Below are 18,787 nucleotides of genomic sequence, written 5' to 3'. Positions count from 1 at the left end.
AATTAATTCCTCTCTCATATTCCCTACATTTCCCCACTCTCAGCCTCCTCTCCATGAACCCTTTTGTTCTAATATTTTTATCCCTTTATAATACAATCATTTACCTCTGGAAATCTTACAATAGAGTCATGAGGAAGGCACAGGTCATGCAAATCCAACCTCTGTTCCTTTTCATTGAATTGTAATGCTCAGATTTCCATTTCAGTGTGCCAAGATGAACAAATGTTAGCCACTGCTTTCTAAGCATATTTTTAATACATTTCCCTTTGCCCTTATTTTATGATTACTTCCACTATAAACATAGTAACAATATCGTAGCTGTGCTAAAGATATGACCACAAGAGTGTACAGGTAGCATAAATTCTACCAGCTACTGGGCTGTCATCCAGATATGAGCACTTCCACAATGTTTCACTCTAACCCTGACCAGGCAAAGAACAGCTACTGTTGCTGAAGCCATAGCCTGAGCAGGTGTATCTCTGAGCATCCCATTGCACTGAATTGATTGTCACATGTAGTATTTACTTCAGGTGACAGTGGAGAAGTAAAAATTCATTTCTTTTTTTCTAAGAATTTAAAATGAAATTCAGGGCATATGATTAAATATCATCTAATGATTCCAGATGACTGCCAATTTCTGTGTATTGGGGAATCACACAGACATGAGAATCAACACAATGATTAAATCATGAGAAATATTAACATTATGACATTATAATGCTCATTTTTAGTTTTCCAATTCAGTTCAGTTTAAAAAAAAGAATATGAAAGGTTGCTTAGTTAGGATGAAACAATATAGTTTCTATCAGTATAAAAATGTAATTTTCTACCCAAAAACGAATATAAGAATTCTGTGGAGCTGAGTGAATGAGTTAGATTTATAGGCCACATACGCTTATTCCATTAGGTTTCCTTTTAGTTGGGAGATATAATTGCATAATATAATGTACAAATCTTCCCTATTCAAAATATACCATGCACATATAATCATCACTCAAGAATTATTATTGTAAAACATAGATCAAAGAAGATATCCTAAAAATATGATTTAGAACTGATTTTAAGAAAATGTATATTTTATTTATATCTGATAAAAAACCAAAACATTATAAAAAGAAGAAATATAGACCAAATTAGAAAGTTCTAAAAAGACAGTGCAACTGAAGACCTTGAGGTCTGAAGAATGACATGGTGCCTAAAACCCCTAGAAGTAGAAAGATGATAAGGAAAACCAGGAGAAGTAGAGTATTCTTGTCCTGGCTTTCGAAATTGTATTTAAATAATAAAGGGAAAAGAATATTGAAGATCCTCTTATGTATTTACACATATACCTTCACGTATGTGTCTTCCTATGTACCTGTACATGCAGGTTTTTGCAAATGCCAGAGGAGGGTGTCATATCCATTAGAGCTGGAGTTATAGGCAGTTGTGAGCTTCCCAGTGGGTGCTGCAAACTCAAAGACAGGTAGGCATTCTTAACCTATAAAGCACTTTTGCAACTCCCAAAGTCCAATTACTACACTTGCTGTTTGTTGATAAAATGATGATGTTCATGCACCATGTAGAACCTTGAGGTAGCAAGAGTTTAGGAGAAGACATCAAAGACGTGGATGAGTGTCACTCCACAGGCTGGGAGAAGAAACAGAAACCAAAAATAAAAGAGGCCTCTAGTCCTAATACTTCAATGGTTATAAGATATGTAAAAGACATAAACACATTAGCTAAGAGATAAACACTTGTCTCTACAAATATAGAACAATTTGAATAAAATAATCAGCAAGTGATTAAAACTAGCTGCACTTTTGGTCAACATTGTCTCATATTAAATATGGACTGATATTCAATTCACAAAATTAGCTTTTTTTTCAAGTGCCCACAAGACATATTACAAAAAAGACTAAATTCTGAACCATAGACCAACATTGGTAGACTTAAAAGAACTGAAATCATGGGTGGTAGATGGTCTGAACACAATAAAACTCAATTAGAAATAAGAGAACCCATTCATCTGAGTTCTCTCAGAAATAATCAAGGAGGATGGGTTTGGATTAATTGTATAAAAAGTATTATACACAAGCATAAACAAATTAAGCATGCAAAATTTCCAGTTCCTAGGAAAAGAAGCACATACAGTGTTTTGACAGTTTCTCTTCCACATAGCAAATTTGTCTCAAGAATAACAATAGCCAACATACAGCTAGGTGTAAGTTGCAGACTAAATACTTGCTTCTCTTGTAGAGGACCAGAGTTCTAATCTCAGCACCTTTATGAGGCAGTTAACACCCACTTGTAACTTCAAGTCCAGGGGATATGATGCTCTCCTTGCCCCTCTAACTGCTTTAAAAGCTGTTACTCAAACGATCTTCAGAGTACTCAAACAATCCTCAGAGTAATATTATGAGAAACAATGTTGTCACCTTCAGTTTTCTAGAATAAAAATGACACACAGAGAGGTTAAGTTTATCTTGGTTCATGTCCTGGTTTATAATTCAAGTTTTTTTCAAGGATTATGTAATGTCTTAATGAAAGTCTGTGTTTGTTCTTTAAAAAGCCGTGCCTTTTTCTATGGCTACAAAGCTTTGTGTTATGTAGGCAAGAGCACTGTAATTTGTGAAAATGATTGCCCATTTTTACTATATCATCCTTTATTAAAAGAGTGTAATGCATACAGTAACATTTCTTTTTGCACATATTTAAAATGCAGAGTAAATTTGCCAGAAGTAGCTTGTTCTAATTTAGACAGGCATCTGTCAAACTACTGCCATATTGAATTTTTCAATGTACACTAGCACCAGGAATGGAAAGGAAGAGGAAATGGTTAATGGAAATAAAACAAATTACTGTTAGGGTACCTCTTTTAATACTTGGATTTTTTTTATATTCATATTCACATTTTCTCTCTTTCAAGATAGCATAAAAAAAGGATCGCTGCATCTTCCTTCAGTCTTTTCCTTAATCTAGTCCTGCTCCTGGTTCCTATTTATCCTTATACTTTTAAAAGCAGAATATATTTTGAAATTATTCACATTCGTGCTTTGATTTCAAGACAAAGTGCTTTTTGAAATCAACACATGCCCTGACCTTCGGGTGTGCACAGTATGAAAATAGCGGGTGTAAATCAGAGAGAATAGACACAGATGTCTTTCATGGAATATGGATGGAGAGAAGTGGTTTGAATGTGCGTGGCATCATGCTTAAGGTACCTCATCTCATAAAAGATGACTCTACATCCCTTCCTTTTCTCCCTTCAGGTGAGTGGATGTTGCAGTCCTCTGCACACAAAAGGTTGGACAGGTGTCCATAACAAAGACAACGGCCCATGGCATTCATTAACTGTTAACTGGTGTGAAAAGTGAAGAGTGTCTCATTTGGAATTGACTTCATAAACTGCTAATTGAAACAAGTATCAGCTGTTGATCCCACTTGGGAGATTGTTTCTGTCATCACATGATTCAAGCTATGCTTGCACTGAGAGCATGAGCTTTGGTCTGTGGGCACAGAGAAGAAAGTCAGATGTGTCTTTGCTTTCTGATACTGCTCCTTTATTATCCAAAGAAGGGACTTATTAAGCTTGCAAAGATTTTCTTGAAAATGTGTGTGGGGAGGGGCGGGCTTGGGGGGGTGGTACTCTGAATGTGCATGTTGAGCCATTTCTCTGAACCTCTCAGCAGTTAACACCATTATGAAACTTCAGCACAGGCTCCAGGGATATCCAAATGAATTTTGTTTCTATCAGCCAATGGGCATTTAGAGAAGACCATTCATCTCCCTTTAGTATAGAGCCTCAGGTCTCTCTTTATGAAGGCATACTGCCCAATGAAATTGGAATTGCTTCTGTCCTATTCCATCATGGATCAAATTTACCAGTAACTGCTTTGAGAGAAAAATGCAATAATTCATTTCCTTAAAATGGCTGTGAATGATTTTTTTTTAGTTGTCAGAAAATGGATAATATACCTAAATTCTATGAAAGGGACAATTGATTAAGTCACAGATATTAATTGAGAAGGTATACGTTCTTCTAAAAGATAGAAAAACGTTTACTTGTGAAAGAACAATTCTCAACACCTGAGAAACCACCTAGTAACTAACTTTGAAAGTCCTTATGCAACAAGGGTAAGGGAGTAAAACTGGTCCAAGATTGAAATTGTTCTTTCCCTCTCTGCAGTAATTTTTCCCTCTTATCTGCTTCTCACAGTACTACAGAGGTGAATGGGAATAAGGAGCATGAGTTATGGGTGTTCTGGCAGAGTCTTAGGCCTGAGTCATTCAAGTATCCACCAGCTGCTCTAAGTACTTGTTGCTTTGGGTCCACTGTTTTCCTCACCCAGTATGTTCTACCCTGATGGTAAGTAAATAGAGACAATCCATAATCACAAATAGAGAAATTTAAATATAAATATCATACATCAGATTTGGGCAACAGACACAGAGGGTTCATTTTGGTCTAGAATCCTTGAAACTGTATCTTCATTTAGATCTATCTGCTTTAATGTACAGGAGTACTCCTTCAATAAATACTTCAAAGTCCACTGGGCTTTGTTTTTCATCATCTCTCGCTACAAGGAATTGGAGTTGGCACCCATGCCTCAAATGAGTAGGCATTTTACAATGAAAAAGGTGAAAAAGGGAAGGGAAGCGAAGGGCAGGGAAGGGAAGGGAAGTGAATCTTTGATAGAAGGCAATAAGGTTGCAAAAAAGGAATTACCCAAGATACATTCCACAGACTACATGAAGCTTAAGAAGAAGGATGATCAAAGTGAAGATGCTTCAGCCTTTCTTAAAAGGGAAAGCAAAAATATTCATAGGAGGAGATATGGAGACAAAGTTTGGAGCAAAGACTTAAGGAATGGCCATTCATAGTTTGTCCCACCTGGGGATGCAGCCCATATGCATATAGCCACCAAACTCAGACAATATTGCTGATGCCAAGAAATTCATGCTGATAGAAGTTGGAAATAGCTCTCTCCTGAGAGGGTCTGCCAGAGCATGACAAATACAGAGGTGAATGCTAACAGCAAACCACTGAGCTAAGAATGGGGTCCCCATTGGGGGAATTAAAGAAAGGATTGAAGGAGCTGAGGGGGCTTGCAACCCCATAAGAACAACAATATCAACCAACCAGAGCTCCCAGGGACTAAACCACTACACGAAGAGTACACATAGACAGATCCATGCCTCCAGCTGCATATGTGGCAGAGGATGGCCTTGTTGGGCAGCAATGGGATAAGAAGCATTGATCCTGTCAAGGCTGGACACCCACCCCCAAGGGAATGTCAGGGTGGGGAGGCACAAAGGGGTGGGTGGTTGGAGAGGGGAACACCCTCATAGAAGAAGAGGGAAGGAGATGGGATAGGGGGTTTATGGATGAAAAACCAGGAAATGTGATAATATTTGAAATGTAAATTTAAAAAAATATCCAGTAAATGAAAAAGGCATTTAAAAGAAGGACTCCTGATGATTTCTATGGGACCGTTCACACCTCATTTTCCCTAAATGTTTCAGTTGTCTGTTGGGGTGGGGTGATTCAGTTCCTCTGGATCAAGACCCTGTGTCTATGGGTGCTGCAGTAATAAAATGTGTGCTTAAATGCTCTGCAGCAAAGCCATCCTTGATGGCTTCACTCATACCCAACACATCTCTTTTCTTTGCCATTTTTTCACATTATTTTGCTAGCTGTCTCTGATAGTAAGTTATAACTGGTAGTCTCTGAAACTAGTCTATGGTGCTTGATATATGAGCAGTAAATTTTGCACAGTACTGACCACTTCCTAAAATGTCTTAAATGCCTTTGTTACCTGCAATGTACCAAATTGCTGAAATTTCATGTGTGGTGCTTTCATTCTTGGTGAAATCTATTCTTTCTAGGGCTCTGTAGATCTGAATAAGGAATTTTAAGAGCAGCTGACTTGAAATCTGCTTTGGTCTGAGCAATGACTACCTGTCTTGATTGGAGGTTGGCAGGAAAGTTCTGTGAATTTGTGAGTTACAGTAAACTATATAGGTTGTATTTAAACTACTTGGAGACCATTATGAAATATAATGTAACCCCCCCCAAAAAAAACCCACTACAGTCAGATGGCTTTAGTGAAGAATTCTACTAGATCTTCAAAGAAGAGCTAACACCAACGCTCATCAGAGTGTGCCATAAAATAGAGACAAAAGAAACACCACCTAATTCATTTTATGAAGCCACAAGTACTCTGACTCCTAAACCACTCAAGCATCCAACAAAGTAAAAGAAGTTCAGACCAATTTCACTCATGAATATCAATATAAAAATACTCAAAAAATTCTCATAAACCAAATTCAAGAACAAATCAAAACCACCATTTATCATGATCAAGTAAGCGTCATTTGAGGAATGCAAAGATTGGTTCAATATCTAAAAATTCCTTAATGTAATCCACTATATAAAAAAACCCAATGGAAAAAAAATCATATGAGCATCTCATTAGATGATGAAAATGCACTTAACAAAATACAACACTCCTTCATGTTAAAAGTATTGGAGAGAACAGGAATTCAAGATTCATACTTAAACTTACTAAATAGAAAATACAGCAAATGAACACCCAATATCAAATTAAATGCAGAGATATGTGAAGCAATCCCAATAAAACTAGGGACAAGAAAAAGATGCTCACTTTCCCTGTATGTATTCAAAACAGTACTCAAAGTTATAGGTAGAGAAATAAGACAACAAAATGAAATCAAGGGGATACAAATTGGCATAGAAAAGGTTAAGGTGTCACTATTTTCAGATGATAAATAAGCAACCCCCAAAATTCTACAACAGAACTTCTATGGCTGATAAACCACTTCAGCAAAGCGGCAGGATATAAAATTAACTCAAACATATCAATAGCCTTCCTTTATACAAATGAAAAGTGGGTTGAGAAAGAAAATAGGAAAACAACATCCTTTACAATCATCTGAAATAATTAAAATATCATGGGGCAACTCTAACCAATGAAGTGAAAGATCTGTATGACAAAATCTACAAGTCTCTAAAGAAAGAAATTGAAGACCTCAGAAAATGCAGAGATCTCTCATGCTCCTGGATTGATAGGATTACCAAAGTAAAAATGGCCATCCTATCAAAAGCAATCTACAGATTCAATGCAAACCTCATCAAAATTCCAATGCAGTTCTTCAAAGACATGGAAAAAAGCAATTTTTAATTTCATTTGGGAAAACAAAGAACCCAGTATATCGAAAACAATTCTTAACAATAGAAGAACTTCTGGAGAATCACCATCCCTAACCTCAATCTGTACTACAGAGCAACAGTGATTAAAAGTTGTTTGGTATTTGTATAGAGACAAACAGGTTGATAAATGGAATAGAATTGAAGAGCCAGAAATAAAGCTAGACACTTATGGACATTTTATCTTTGACAAAGAAGTGAAAAATATACGATGGAAAAAGAAAGTGTCTCCAATAAATGGTGCTAGTATAACTGGCAGTCAGTATGAAGAAAATGAAAATAGATCAGTATTTATCATCTTGCACAAAGCTCAAGTCTAAATGGATCAAGAAACTCAACATAAAATGAGATACACTGAATCCAATGGAAATGAAAGTGGGAAAGAGCCTCAAACTCATTGGCATGGGTTCAGGGCAATCCTAAAAAGAACTCCAATGGCTCAGGCTCTAAGATCAAGAATTGATAAATGGAGCTTCATGAACCTGAAAAGCTATAAGGCAAAGGGCATAGACAATTGGACAAATCAGCAACCTACACATTGGAAAAACATCTTCACTAACTTCACATCTGATGGAAGGGAAATATCCAAAAATACATTAAACAAAAACTCAAAAAGTTAACTTCCAAAAAACCAAACAACCCAGTCAAAAATGGAGTATAGAACTAAACAGAGAATTTACAGCAGAGGAATCTTGAGTGGCCAAGAAGCACTTAAAAATGTTCCAGTCCTTAGTCATAGGGAAATGCAAATAAAAACAACTTTAAACCAATCAGAATGTCTAAAAAATGTCAAAAACTCAAGTGACAGCCTCCATTGCTGGTGGGATTGCAAACTATTACAACCACTCTGGAAATGCATCTGGAGGTTCCTCAGAAAATTGGAGATAAGTCTATCTACCTGAAGGCCCAACTATAATATATATATATATATATATATATATATATATATATATATATATATATATATATCTCCAAAAGATGCCCCACCATGCCACAGGGGCACGTGCTCCACTATGTTCATAGTGGCCTTATTTGTAATAGCCAGAAACTGGAAACAACCCAGGCATCACACAACCGAATAATTGATACAGAAAATGTGTTTCATTTACACAATGGAATACTTTTCAGCTATTAAGAATGAGAATATCATGAGTTTTGCAGGCAAATCGATGGAACTACAAAATAGCATCCTGAGTAGGGTAACTCAAACCCAAAATGACATGTTTGTTATGTACTCACTAATAAGTGGATATTAGTCAAAAAATACAAATTGTCCAGGATAAAATCCACAGAACTTGAGAGGTTAACAAGCTGAAGGGCCCAAGAGATGATGCTTCAATCCCACTCAGGTGTGAGAATACAGCAAAAATGTATTGGGGGATGAGGGGAAGAGAAAGGAACGAACCTGGGTGGAAAAGGCACAGGGATGAGAAGAGAGGACCAGCATCAGGTATTGGGTAGGGAAAACAAGACTGAAGTTCTGTAGGATAGCAGAAAGAATGGAAACAGGTAAACTCGGGAGGTAGAAGGTGTGGCCACCATCTAGAATGTACCAGAGACCTGAGAGTTGAAACATACTGAAGACTCAACAGGAGGGGCCTTAGATAAAATGTCCAACAGTGGGGACAGGTAACTTGTAGAGTCTACCTCGAATAGAGCGACAGGTCATCTAATGGACAGGTAGCATTTTGACAGAATTGTTCCTGTTAAAAGAACTGCATGGCCAAAAATGGTGAAGAGACTGAAAGAAATAAGTTTCAGTGACTAGCCCAAATTGGGATCCTGCTCAAGGGGAGGCTCCAAGGCCTGACACTATTACTGATGCTCTGGAGTGTTTACAGATAGAAGCTTAGCATGACTGCCCTCCAGAGAAACCCACCATGATGTTGAAAGAGTCAGATTCAGATACTTACACTCAACCAATGGACAGAAACAGGGAGCTCCTGTGGTTGGATTAAAGAAGGGCTGGAAGAGGCTGAGGAGGAGGACAACTTCATAGAAATACCAGCATTCTCAAGTAATTCGAGCAGTGAGATCTCTCAGATACTGAGCCACCAAACAGGCAGCATCCACTACCTGGTACATGGTACTGTACATGTATACAGCAGAGGACTCTTGGTCTGGCTTCAGTGAGAAAAGATGCACCAAACGTTTGAGACTTGATGTCTTAGGGTATGGCGTATGGGGAGACCTGCTGGGGGTGGGATGGGTAGAGTGAGGACCTCTTCTTGGAGATTGGGAAGGAGAAATGGAATGAGGAACTCTCAGAAGGTAGACCAGGAGAGGGATAATGACTGGACTGTGAAAAAATAAGACAATTTTAAAAAATAAGAAAGAAATACAATGTTGCCAGGTGGGCCCATGCAAACATGCCCTCATGTGAAATCAGACATTGTGACATATCTGATATAAGGGAAATTTATTGTGGTGGGACTGAATGAAAATTTGGAGAAAGGGTAAAGGCTGGAGACAGACAGACAGAGAGAGAGAGAGAGAGAGAGAGAGAGAGAGAGAATGAATGAATGAATATAGGTAGGGTAGTGAGCAGTTTTCTTATAGGCTGCCATACTTGGCTCAAATCTGGCAGGCAATGAGGGCATGTGATGGCTCAAGCTGTTACTAGGTCACTGTTGAGAGGAGCCTAGAGGAATTGTTTGTAAGCCAACAGAGACAGTAGGAATTGAGGGTAACACACTCCCTCCTGTGTAGTAACTTACTCATCATGATTTTTTTATAATCCTCTTGTGCCATAGGCAATTCCATCCCACAGAGATATTTAAGCCAAGCAGAGCCAGAACTGACCCCAGTTTATAAAGCCAGTTATCCTGTGGAGAGAGCATTGGTGCAATAAAGGAAGGTACAGAGAGCAGTGCAAAGCTGTGAATACTCATGTGGATTTCTATGCTCTATCTTTACAACCAGAGATCTTTATTGTACTTTATTTTTATAATTATAATAATGCCCAGGGAACACAGAGAACCTCAAAGCAGAATACATCAAAGAGGAGGAGGAATCCATAACGATAATAATGGGAAGAGCAGTAATAGTGCCTGTTTGTATTGATAAATTAGAGCATTTAGATGGAGATGATTCAATGTGGTCAATTGTAGTTTGCAAAGAAGCACTTTTGATGTGAGTACTCGGTGAACAGCCAAGGATATGTAAGCTTTCTCATTGTTCTGACTCCATTCTTTACTTGCCCCTAATTTTAAGTAATGAGTTGAGGAAGGCAAAAGAAACAGAATTAATAAATTGGTCATGGAGAAGTGGAGGCGTCATGTTCTAACCCTGGCTATTAGAAAACCAAAACAGGAAGATCAACAATTTGAAGTTGGTGCCCAGAACTGAACTGATAGGATCCCACAGCCCCCAGCACTCAAATCCAATGGAGAAGAGAGCTGAACACACAGAAATACAGACCATTCTGAGACCGCAGGACAGACTGCCACTTTTGCCCACCATTGCCCAAATCCCTGGTGCAAGAGGAAACTGCATAGTACCCCTGGATATAGGAATGTAGAAACAGTCAGCTGCAGGTACCTGAGGTTCTGATCTACACCCAGAACTTACCGGAAAGGGTCAAACAGCTCCCTGCACCCAAATCCCATGGAGGGGAGAGCTGAACCCTCAGAAGTGCAGACACTCCTGAGAAATCAGAGGAGACTACCCTCGGCCCACATTCCTGACCCAAGAGGGAATCTCCTAGTGCCAGCTGTGCCCCTGGGTGTAGGGACTTAGAAGCAGTCAGGGCAGGACCCTTCTGTTCCCTCCCTGTACCAAGAGGTGAAAGTCAGTCACCAGAAGTGCCTACACATGTGAGAGAAGAGCGTTTGTTCCCAGAAAAGGCTGAAAGAAAGCAGGAAAACAGTTCAACAGGAATGCTGGCACAGAAGCTTACAGGAGGGTCAAGCCACTGTCAGAAACAAGACAAGCTAACACCGGAAACAACCCAAAGGTGAGAGGCAAGCACAGGCAGCTAAGCAACAGAAACCAAGTCTACTTGGCATCATCAGAACCTAGTTCTCCCACCAAAGAAAACACTGGATATCCGTACATCGGAAAAGCGGGATTTAGATTTAAAATCATATTTTATGCTAATGATGGTGGACTTTAAGAAGGTCATAAATAACTCCCCTAAAGAAATGCAGGACAACACAAGTAAACAAGTAGAAGACCTTAAAGAGGAAACTCAAAAATCCCTGGAAGAATTACAGGAAAACACTACCAAACAAGTAAATGAATTGAACAAAATTATCCAGGATTTAAAAGTGGTAATAGAAACAATAAAGAAAGCACAAGTGGAAACAAACCCTGGAATTAGAAAACCTAAGGAAGAGATAAGGAGTCATAGATACCAGCATCAAAAACAGAATACAAGATATAGAAGAGAGAATCTCAGAGGCAGAAGATACTATAGAATACATTGATGCAACAGTCAAAGATAATGTAAAATGCAAAAACCTCCTAGCCAAAAACATCTAGGAAATCCAAGACACAACGAGAAGATCAAAGCTAAGGATAATAGGTATAGAAGAGAGTTAAGACTTCCAAATGAAATGGCCAGTAAATATAGTCAACAAAATGATAGAAGAAAACTTGTCTAACCTAAAGAAATAGACGCCCATAAACATCCAAGAAGCCTACAGAACTCCAAATAGATTGGACCAAAAGAAAAATTCCACCTGTCACATAAAAGTCAATAAACCCAATGCACAAAATAAAGAAAGAATATTAAAAGCAGTAAGGGGAAAAGCTCATGTGACATATAAAGGCAGACCTATAAGAATTACACCAGACTTCTAACCAGAGACTATGGAAGCCAGAAGATTCTGGGTAGATGTCATACAGGCCCTAAGAGAACACAAATGATAGCCCAGACTTCTATATCCAACAAAACTCTCAATTAACCTAGGTGGAGAGACCAAGATATCCCATGACAAAACCAAATTTACACAATATCTTCCTACAAATCCAGCCCTACAAAGGATAGTAGATGGAAAACTCCAACACAAGGAGAGAAACTATGCCATACAGAAAGCACGAATGTAATCTTGTAATGAAGCCAAAATAAGAGAGACACACAAACATAATTCCACCTCTAACAGTGAAAACAACAGGACGCAACAATCACTATTCCTTATTATCTCTCAACATCACTGGACACAATTCCCCAATAAAAAGACACAGACTAACAGACTGGATACATAAAAAAAGATTTAGCAGTTTGCTGCATACAGGAAACACATCTCAGAGAAAAAGAAAGACAATACCTCAGAGTAAAAGCCTAGAAAACAACTTTCTAAGCAAATGATCAGAAGAAACAAGCTGGATTTGCCATTCCAATATTGAATACAATTGACTTTCAACCTAAAGTAATGAAAAAAGATAAGGAAAGACCTTTATATTCATCAAAGGAAAAATCCACCAAGATGATCTCTCAATCCTAAATATCTATGCTCCAAATGAAAGGGCAACTACATTCATAAAAAGAAACCTTACTAAAGCACAAATCACACATTGCACTTCACACAATAATAGTAGGAGATTTCAACACCCTACTCTCATCAATGGACAGATCATAGAAATAGAAATTAAACAGAGGCATAGAGAAATTAACAGAAGTTATGAACCAAATGGACTTAACAGATCTTTGTAAAACATTCCACCCTAAAACAAAAAGATCTACCTTCTTCTCAGCACTTCATGGTACCTCCTCCAAAATTGACCATATTATCAGTCACAAAAGAGGCCTCAACAGATTCAGGAAGATAGAAATAATCCTGTGAATCCTATCACATCACCATGAAATAAGGCTGGTCTTCAATGACAACAATGATAACAGAAAGCCCACTTATACATGGAAGTTGAACAATGTTCTACTCAATGACAATTTGGTCAAGGAAGAAATAAAAAAAGAAATTAAGGACTTCTTAGAATTTAATGAAAATGAGGATAAAACATACCCAAACTTATGTGACACAATGAAAGCAGGGATAAGAGGAAAACCCATACATCTGAGTGCCTGGGGAGAGCTTACATCAGCAGCTTAACAGCATACCTAAAAGCTCTAGAACAAAAAGAAACAAATACACCCAAAAGGAATAGAAGGCAGGAAAAGATCAAACTCAGAGCTGAAATCAACCAAGTTGAAACAAAAAGGACTATACAAAGAATCACCAAAACTAGGAGCTGGTTCTTTGAGGAAATCAACAAGATAGACAAACCCTTAGCCAAACTAACCAGAGGTCACAGAGAGTGTATCCAAATTAACTCAATCAGAAATGAAAAGGGAGACATGACAACAAAATCTGAGGAAATTAAAAAAATCTTCAGATCTAACTACAAAAGTCTATATTCAACAAAATCTGGAGGAAATGGACAATTTACTAGACAGATACCAGGTACCAAAGTTAAATCAGGAACAAATAAACCATCGAAACAACCCTGTAAGTCCTAAAGAAATAGAAGCAGGTACTAAAAATCTCCCAACCAAAAAGATCCCAGGGCCTGATATGTTTAGTGCAGAATTCTATCAGACCTTCATAAAAGACCTTATACAAATACTTTCCAAACTATTCTACAAAACAGAAACAGACAGAGCACTACCAAATCCTTCTATGAAGCTACAATTATGCTTATACCTAAACCACACAAAGACTCAACACAAAAATAAAAAAATAAAATTCTCATAAATTGAATAAAAGAAAAAATCAAAATGATCATCCATCATGATCAAGAAGGCTTCAACCCGGGGATGCAGGGATGGTTCAATATATAGAAATCAATCAATGTAATCCATTATATAAACAAACTCAAAGATAAAAACCACGTGAGCATTTCATTAGATGCTGAGAAAGCATTTGACAAACATTAACATCCCTTCATGATAAAAGTACTGGAACGAACAGGAATTCAAGGCCCATACCTGAACATAGTAAAAGTGATATACAATAAGCCAGTAGCTAACATCAAACTAAATGGAGAGAAACTTGAAGCAATCTCACTAAAATCAAGGACTAGACAAAGCTGCCCACTCTCTCCCTACTTACTAGATGTAGTACTTGTTGTCCTAGCCAGAGCAATCAGGCAACGAAAGGAGGTCAAAGGGATGCAAATTGGAAAGAACAAATCAAAATATCACTATTTTGCAGATGATATGCTAGTATACTTAAGTGATCCCAAAAGTTCTACCAGAGAACTACTTAACCTGATAAAGAACATCAGCAAAGTGTCAGATTATAAAATTACCTCAAACAAATCAGTAGCCTTTCTCTTCTCAAAGGATAAACAGGCTGAGAAAGAAATTAAGGAAATGACACCCTTCACAATAGTCCCAATAATATAAAATATCTTCTTGTGACTTTAACCAAGCAAGTTAAAGATCTGTATGACGAGAACTTCAATTCTCTGAAGAAAGAAATTTAAGAAGATCTCAGAAGATGGAAAGATCTCTGATGCTCATGGATTGGCAGGATTAATATAGTAATAATGTCAATTTTGCCAAAAGCAATCTATAGATTTAATGCAATCCCAATGAAGATTCCTACCCAATTCTTTATAGAGATAGAAAGAGCAATTTGCAAATTCGTTTGGAATAACAAAAAACCCCATATATCGAAAACTATACTCAACAATAAAAAAATAAAAAATAAAAAACAAAAATTTCTGGTGGAATCACAATCCCTGACTTCAAGAAGTATTACAGAGCAATAGTGATAAACACTGTATGGTATTGGTACAGAGACAGACAGAAAGATCAGTGGAATAGAATTGAAGACCAAGAAATGAACCCATACACCAGTAGTTACATGACCTTTGACAAAGGAGTTAATGCCATCCAATGGAAAACAATTGCATATCCATCAAATGGTGCTGGATCAACTGGAGATCAGTGTGTAGAATGCAAATTGCAAATTAATCCATTCTTATCACCCTGTACAAAACTTAATTCCAAGTGGATCAAGGACCTCCATATCAAACCAGATACACTCAAACTAATAGAACAAAAAGTGGGGAAGAGTCTCAAACACATGGGCACTGGAGTAAACTTCCTGAACAAAACACCAATGACTTATGCTCTAAGATCAAGAATCAGCAAATGGTACACCATAAAACTGCAAAGGTTCTGTAAGGTGAAGGACACTGTCATTAGGACAAAACAGCAACCAACAGATTGGGAAAAGTCTTTACCAGTCCTACATCTGATTAAGAACTAATATCTAATATATACAAAGAACTCAAGAATTTAGACTCCAGAGAGCCAAGTGACCATATTAAAAATGGGATACAGAGCTAAATAAAAAATTCTCAGCTGAAGAATATTGAGTGTCAGAGAAGGAACTAAAGAAATATTCAACATCCTTAGTCATCATGGAAATGCAAATCAAAACAACCCTGAGATTCCACATCATAGCAGTCAGAATAGTTAAGATAAAAACCTCAGATGACAGCAAATGCTGGCAAGGATGTGGAGAAAGAGGAACACTCCTCCATTGTTAGTGGGACTGCAAACTGATACAACTACTCTGGAAATCAGTTTGGAGGTTCCTCAGAACATTGGACACCCTGCTACCTGAGGACCCAGCTGTAACACTCCTGGGCATATACCCAAAAGATGCTCCAACATACAACAAGGACACATGCTCCACTGTGTTCATAGCAGTCTTACTTATAATAGCCAGAAGCTGGAAAGAACTCGGATGTCCTTCAACAGAGGAATGGATTAAAAAATGTGGTACATATACACAGTGGAGTACTACTCAGCAATCAAAAACAATGACTTCATGAAATCCATAGGCAAATGGAATGAACTAGGAAATATCCTCCTGAGTGAGGTAACCCAATCACAGAAAAACACACATGGTATGTACTCATTGATAAGTGGATATTAGCCCAAATGCTGAATTTCCCAAGATGCAATCCACAGACCACAGGAAGCTCATGAAGAAGGATGACCAAAATGTGGATGCTTCACTCCTTCTTAAAAGGGGGAACAAAAATATTCACAGGAGGGGATATGGAGGCAAAGTTTAGAGCAGTGACTGCCCCACATGTGGCAAATATATATATATATATACATTCACCAAAATTAAGTAAGATTGATGAAGCTAAGCAGTGCATGCTGAAAGGGACCAGATATAGATCTCTCCTGAGAGAAACAACCAGAGCATGTCAAATACAGAGGTGAATGCTAGCAGTAAACCATTGAACTGAGAAAAGGGGGAATTAGAGGAAGGATTTAAAGAGCTGAAGGAACTTGCAACCCTATAAGAACAACAATGCCTACAGGGAGCCTTATTGGATTTGGGCCTGGCTGCTTTGTGACTGTATAGCTCAAGGTAACTACGTGACTCTGGGCTGTATGGCCACAGATGCTCACCCCTAAGATGGCTGCTGTAAGATTATGAGATTGTTGGACAAATGCCTCTTCCAGGAAGATTCCGGGAGCAATCACAGGATGTTTCAGCCTGAGCAAACACTGGATGTCCCTGAGCAGATTCCTTTTCAAAGAATATGTCCCCGGAAGACTGTTGCCTCTTTGTTTAAGGGGGATATCTTGTAGTTTAATGATTCACCTTACATCCTTGGGCACTTCTCAGTACTCCCCCACCCTAAGCTTCAGTTCCTGCTTCAATTCCTGCTTCAGAGCTTTAAATGCTGTACATTCCTCTCAATTAACGAGACCTTGACAATAGAACCTTGCTTGGTCTCCGTTTTGTCTCTCCCCCCCCTTGACCCTCAGGTAGCGCCTCTTCGGGACCCTGAATAACTGGACCTCCTGACGGGTCAAATGGTGCCTGAACAGGGACCCCGAAGCACAGACAACTACTGGACGTCTGAGACAGGAGATCCTCGGAGAGATTGAGGATTCTTCAGGCTGCATCAATCGTGCGTTGCTGGAGAGGGAGGTAAGACCGTTCGAATAATTGTCGTCCTATTGTCATAGGGAAGGTATTGTCTAAGGAAGCTTGTTAAGGAGAGATCAAGCATTCACTCAGGGAGAGAGGAATAACAGTTAAGAAAAAGGATCTCATTAAAATTTTTTGTCTTTGTGTCAGAAACTTGTCCTTGGTTTATTATTGAAGGACCAGAAATTAGCTCCTATAGGTGGGACAAGGTTGGAAAGTGTTGAAATGACTTACTGTAAGAAAAAGGATCAGAGGCGATTCTGATTCAGGAAATAGTGTCTGTGTCTTTGTGTCTGTGTTTTGTGCCGGCTAAACTCTGGGTCTGTATTTGCTCTAGAGTTCTGGAGTTCTGGTTTTGCAGTTGCTCCCATCTCGGGCTGAGAGGGAGGCTCGTGTCTCAGGAGAGACGAGAATGTGAGCGGTAGATGTGCCAGGGGCTCACCGATTGCGCTGCCCTGGGAGACGTCCCAGGAGGTGAGAAGGAACCCCAGGGTCTCCTGGGAGATTCCTGTCTCGGTGCTGGTGAGGATTCGGTGATTCTCATGGATTGGAGAAAAGACTTGCCTTTCCGGCTGTCTGTATTTCCAGAGTGGTCCTTGTCCGTGTGTCTTAGGTCTTTGTTTTGTGATACTTGTGATTTTGACAATGGGAAGATTCTGGTCGGGAAGGAGGAGTGATGTGGAATCTGCTCCCTTTCATCTCTCTTTGATGAGCTCATGGAAGCTACCATCTGAATCAGTTCAGTTTTTGTGGCAGTCTTGCAGCAACCACTTGTTTATTGTTTTTGTGTGCACTTTTGGTTTTTTTGTGTGTTAATCTTTTGATTGTCTTTCTGTATGACTGAATGTTTTTGCCCTCTTCAGCGGACCTCTATTTTCTGGACTCTCTTCTTGATTTCTCACCATCCCACTTGGGATTCTTGTTCGTGGCTGTTACAGGAAATCTATAATGCTCACTTGAGTGTGCTTTAGAAACAAGAATTTCATGTTTGCCCTGGGTTCCATCGGGATAGGTGTGAGGATAGGCTTGATTTCTATTGCAAATGATGTAACATTGCATATGTTAATACTCCTAACACTTCTTGGGACTGTGCCTCAGGGATCACAACCTGTATACGTTTAGAAGTTCTAAAAGACAGTCATGACCTTGGTGTATAGCTTCAGATAGTGTCCAGATTTGAATCCTGATGCTAAAGACTTAGTAAGACACAAGAGAGTTGAGAATTACTTAGGTCTATCTTAAGGAGGATCCTAGGTGCTACAAGGGCAGCTACAAGGACATCTGCTGTTGCCTTGCAACACAAGGATTATGGAGAATTCAGGACTGCCATTGACTTAGATATAGAAAGAGTAAAAACGACTTTTTAGCTGACCTCCAAGAATCCCTAACTCCCCTCTCAGAGATAGTCCTTCAGAATAAAATAAGATTAGACCTGATATTCCTTAAAGAAGGAGGTCTGTGTGCTACACTAAAAGAAGAATGTTGCTTCTATCTAGACCATTCAGGAGTAATTAAAGACTCCATGAGTAAACTTATAAAAAGGTTAGACAAAAGACAGAGAGACAGAGAAGCGCATCAGGGATGGTTCAAGAGCTGATTTAGTAGATCACCTTGGATGACTACTCTGATATCTTTCCTTATAGGACCCTTCTTAATTGTGCTTCTGTTT

Source organism: Rattus norvegicus, chromosome 16, assembly GCF_036323735.1.
Source record: "Rattus norvegicus strain BN/NHsdMcwi chromosome 16, GRCr8, whole genome shotgun sequence".
Classification (NCBI taxonomy): domain Eukaryota; kingdom Metazoa; phylum Chordata; class Mammalia; order Rodentia; family Muridae; genus Rattus; species Rattus norvegicus.
The sequence above is the reverse complement of the archived record's forward strand: the minus strand, read 5'-3'. Positions refer to the sequence as shown.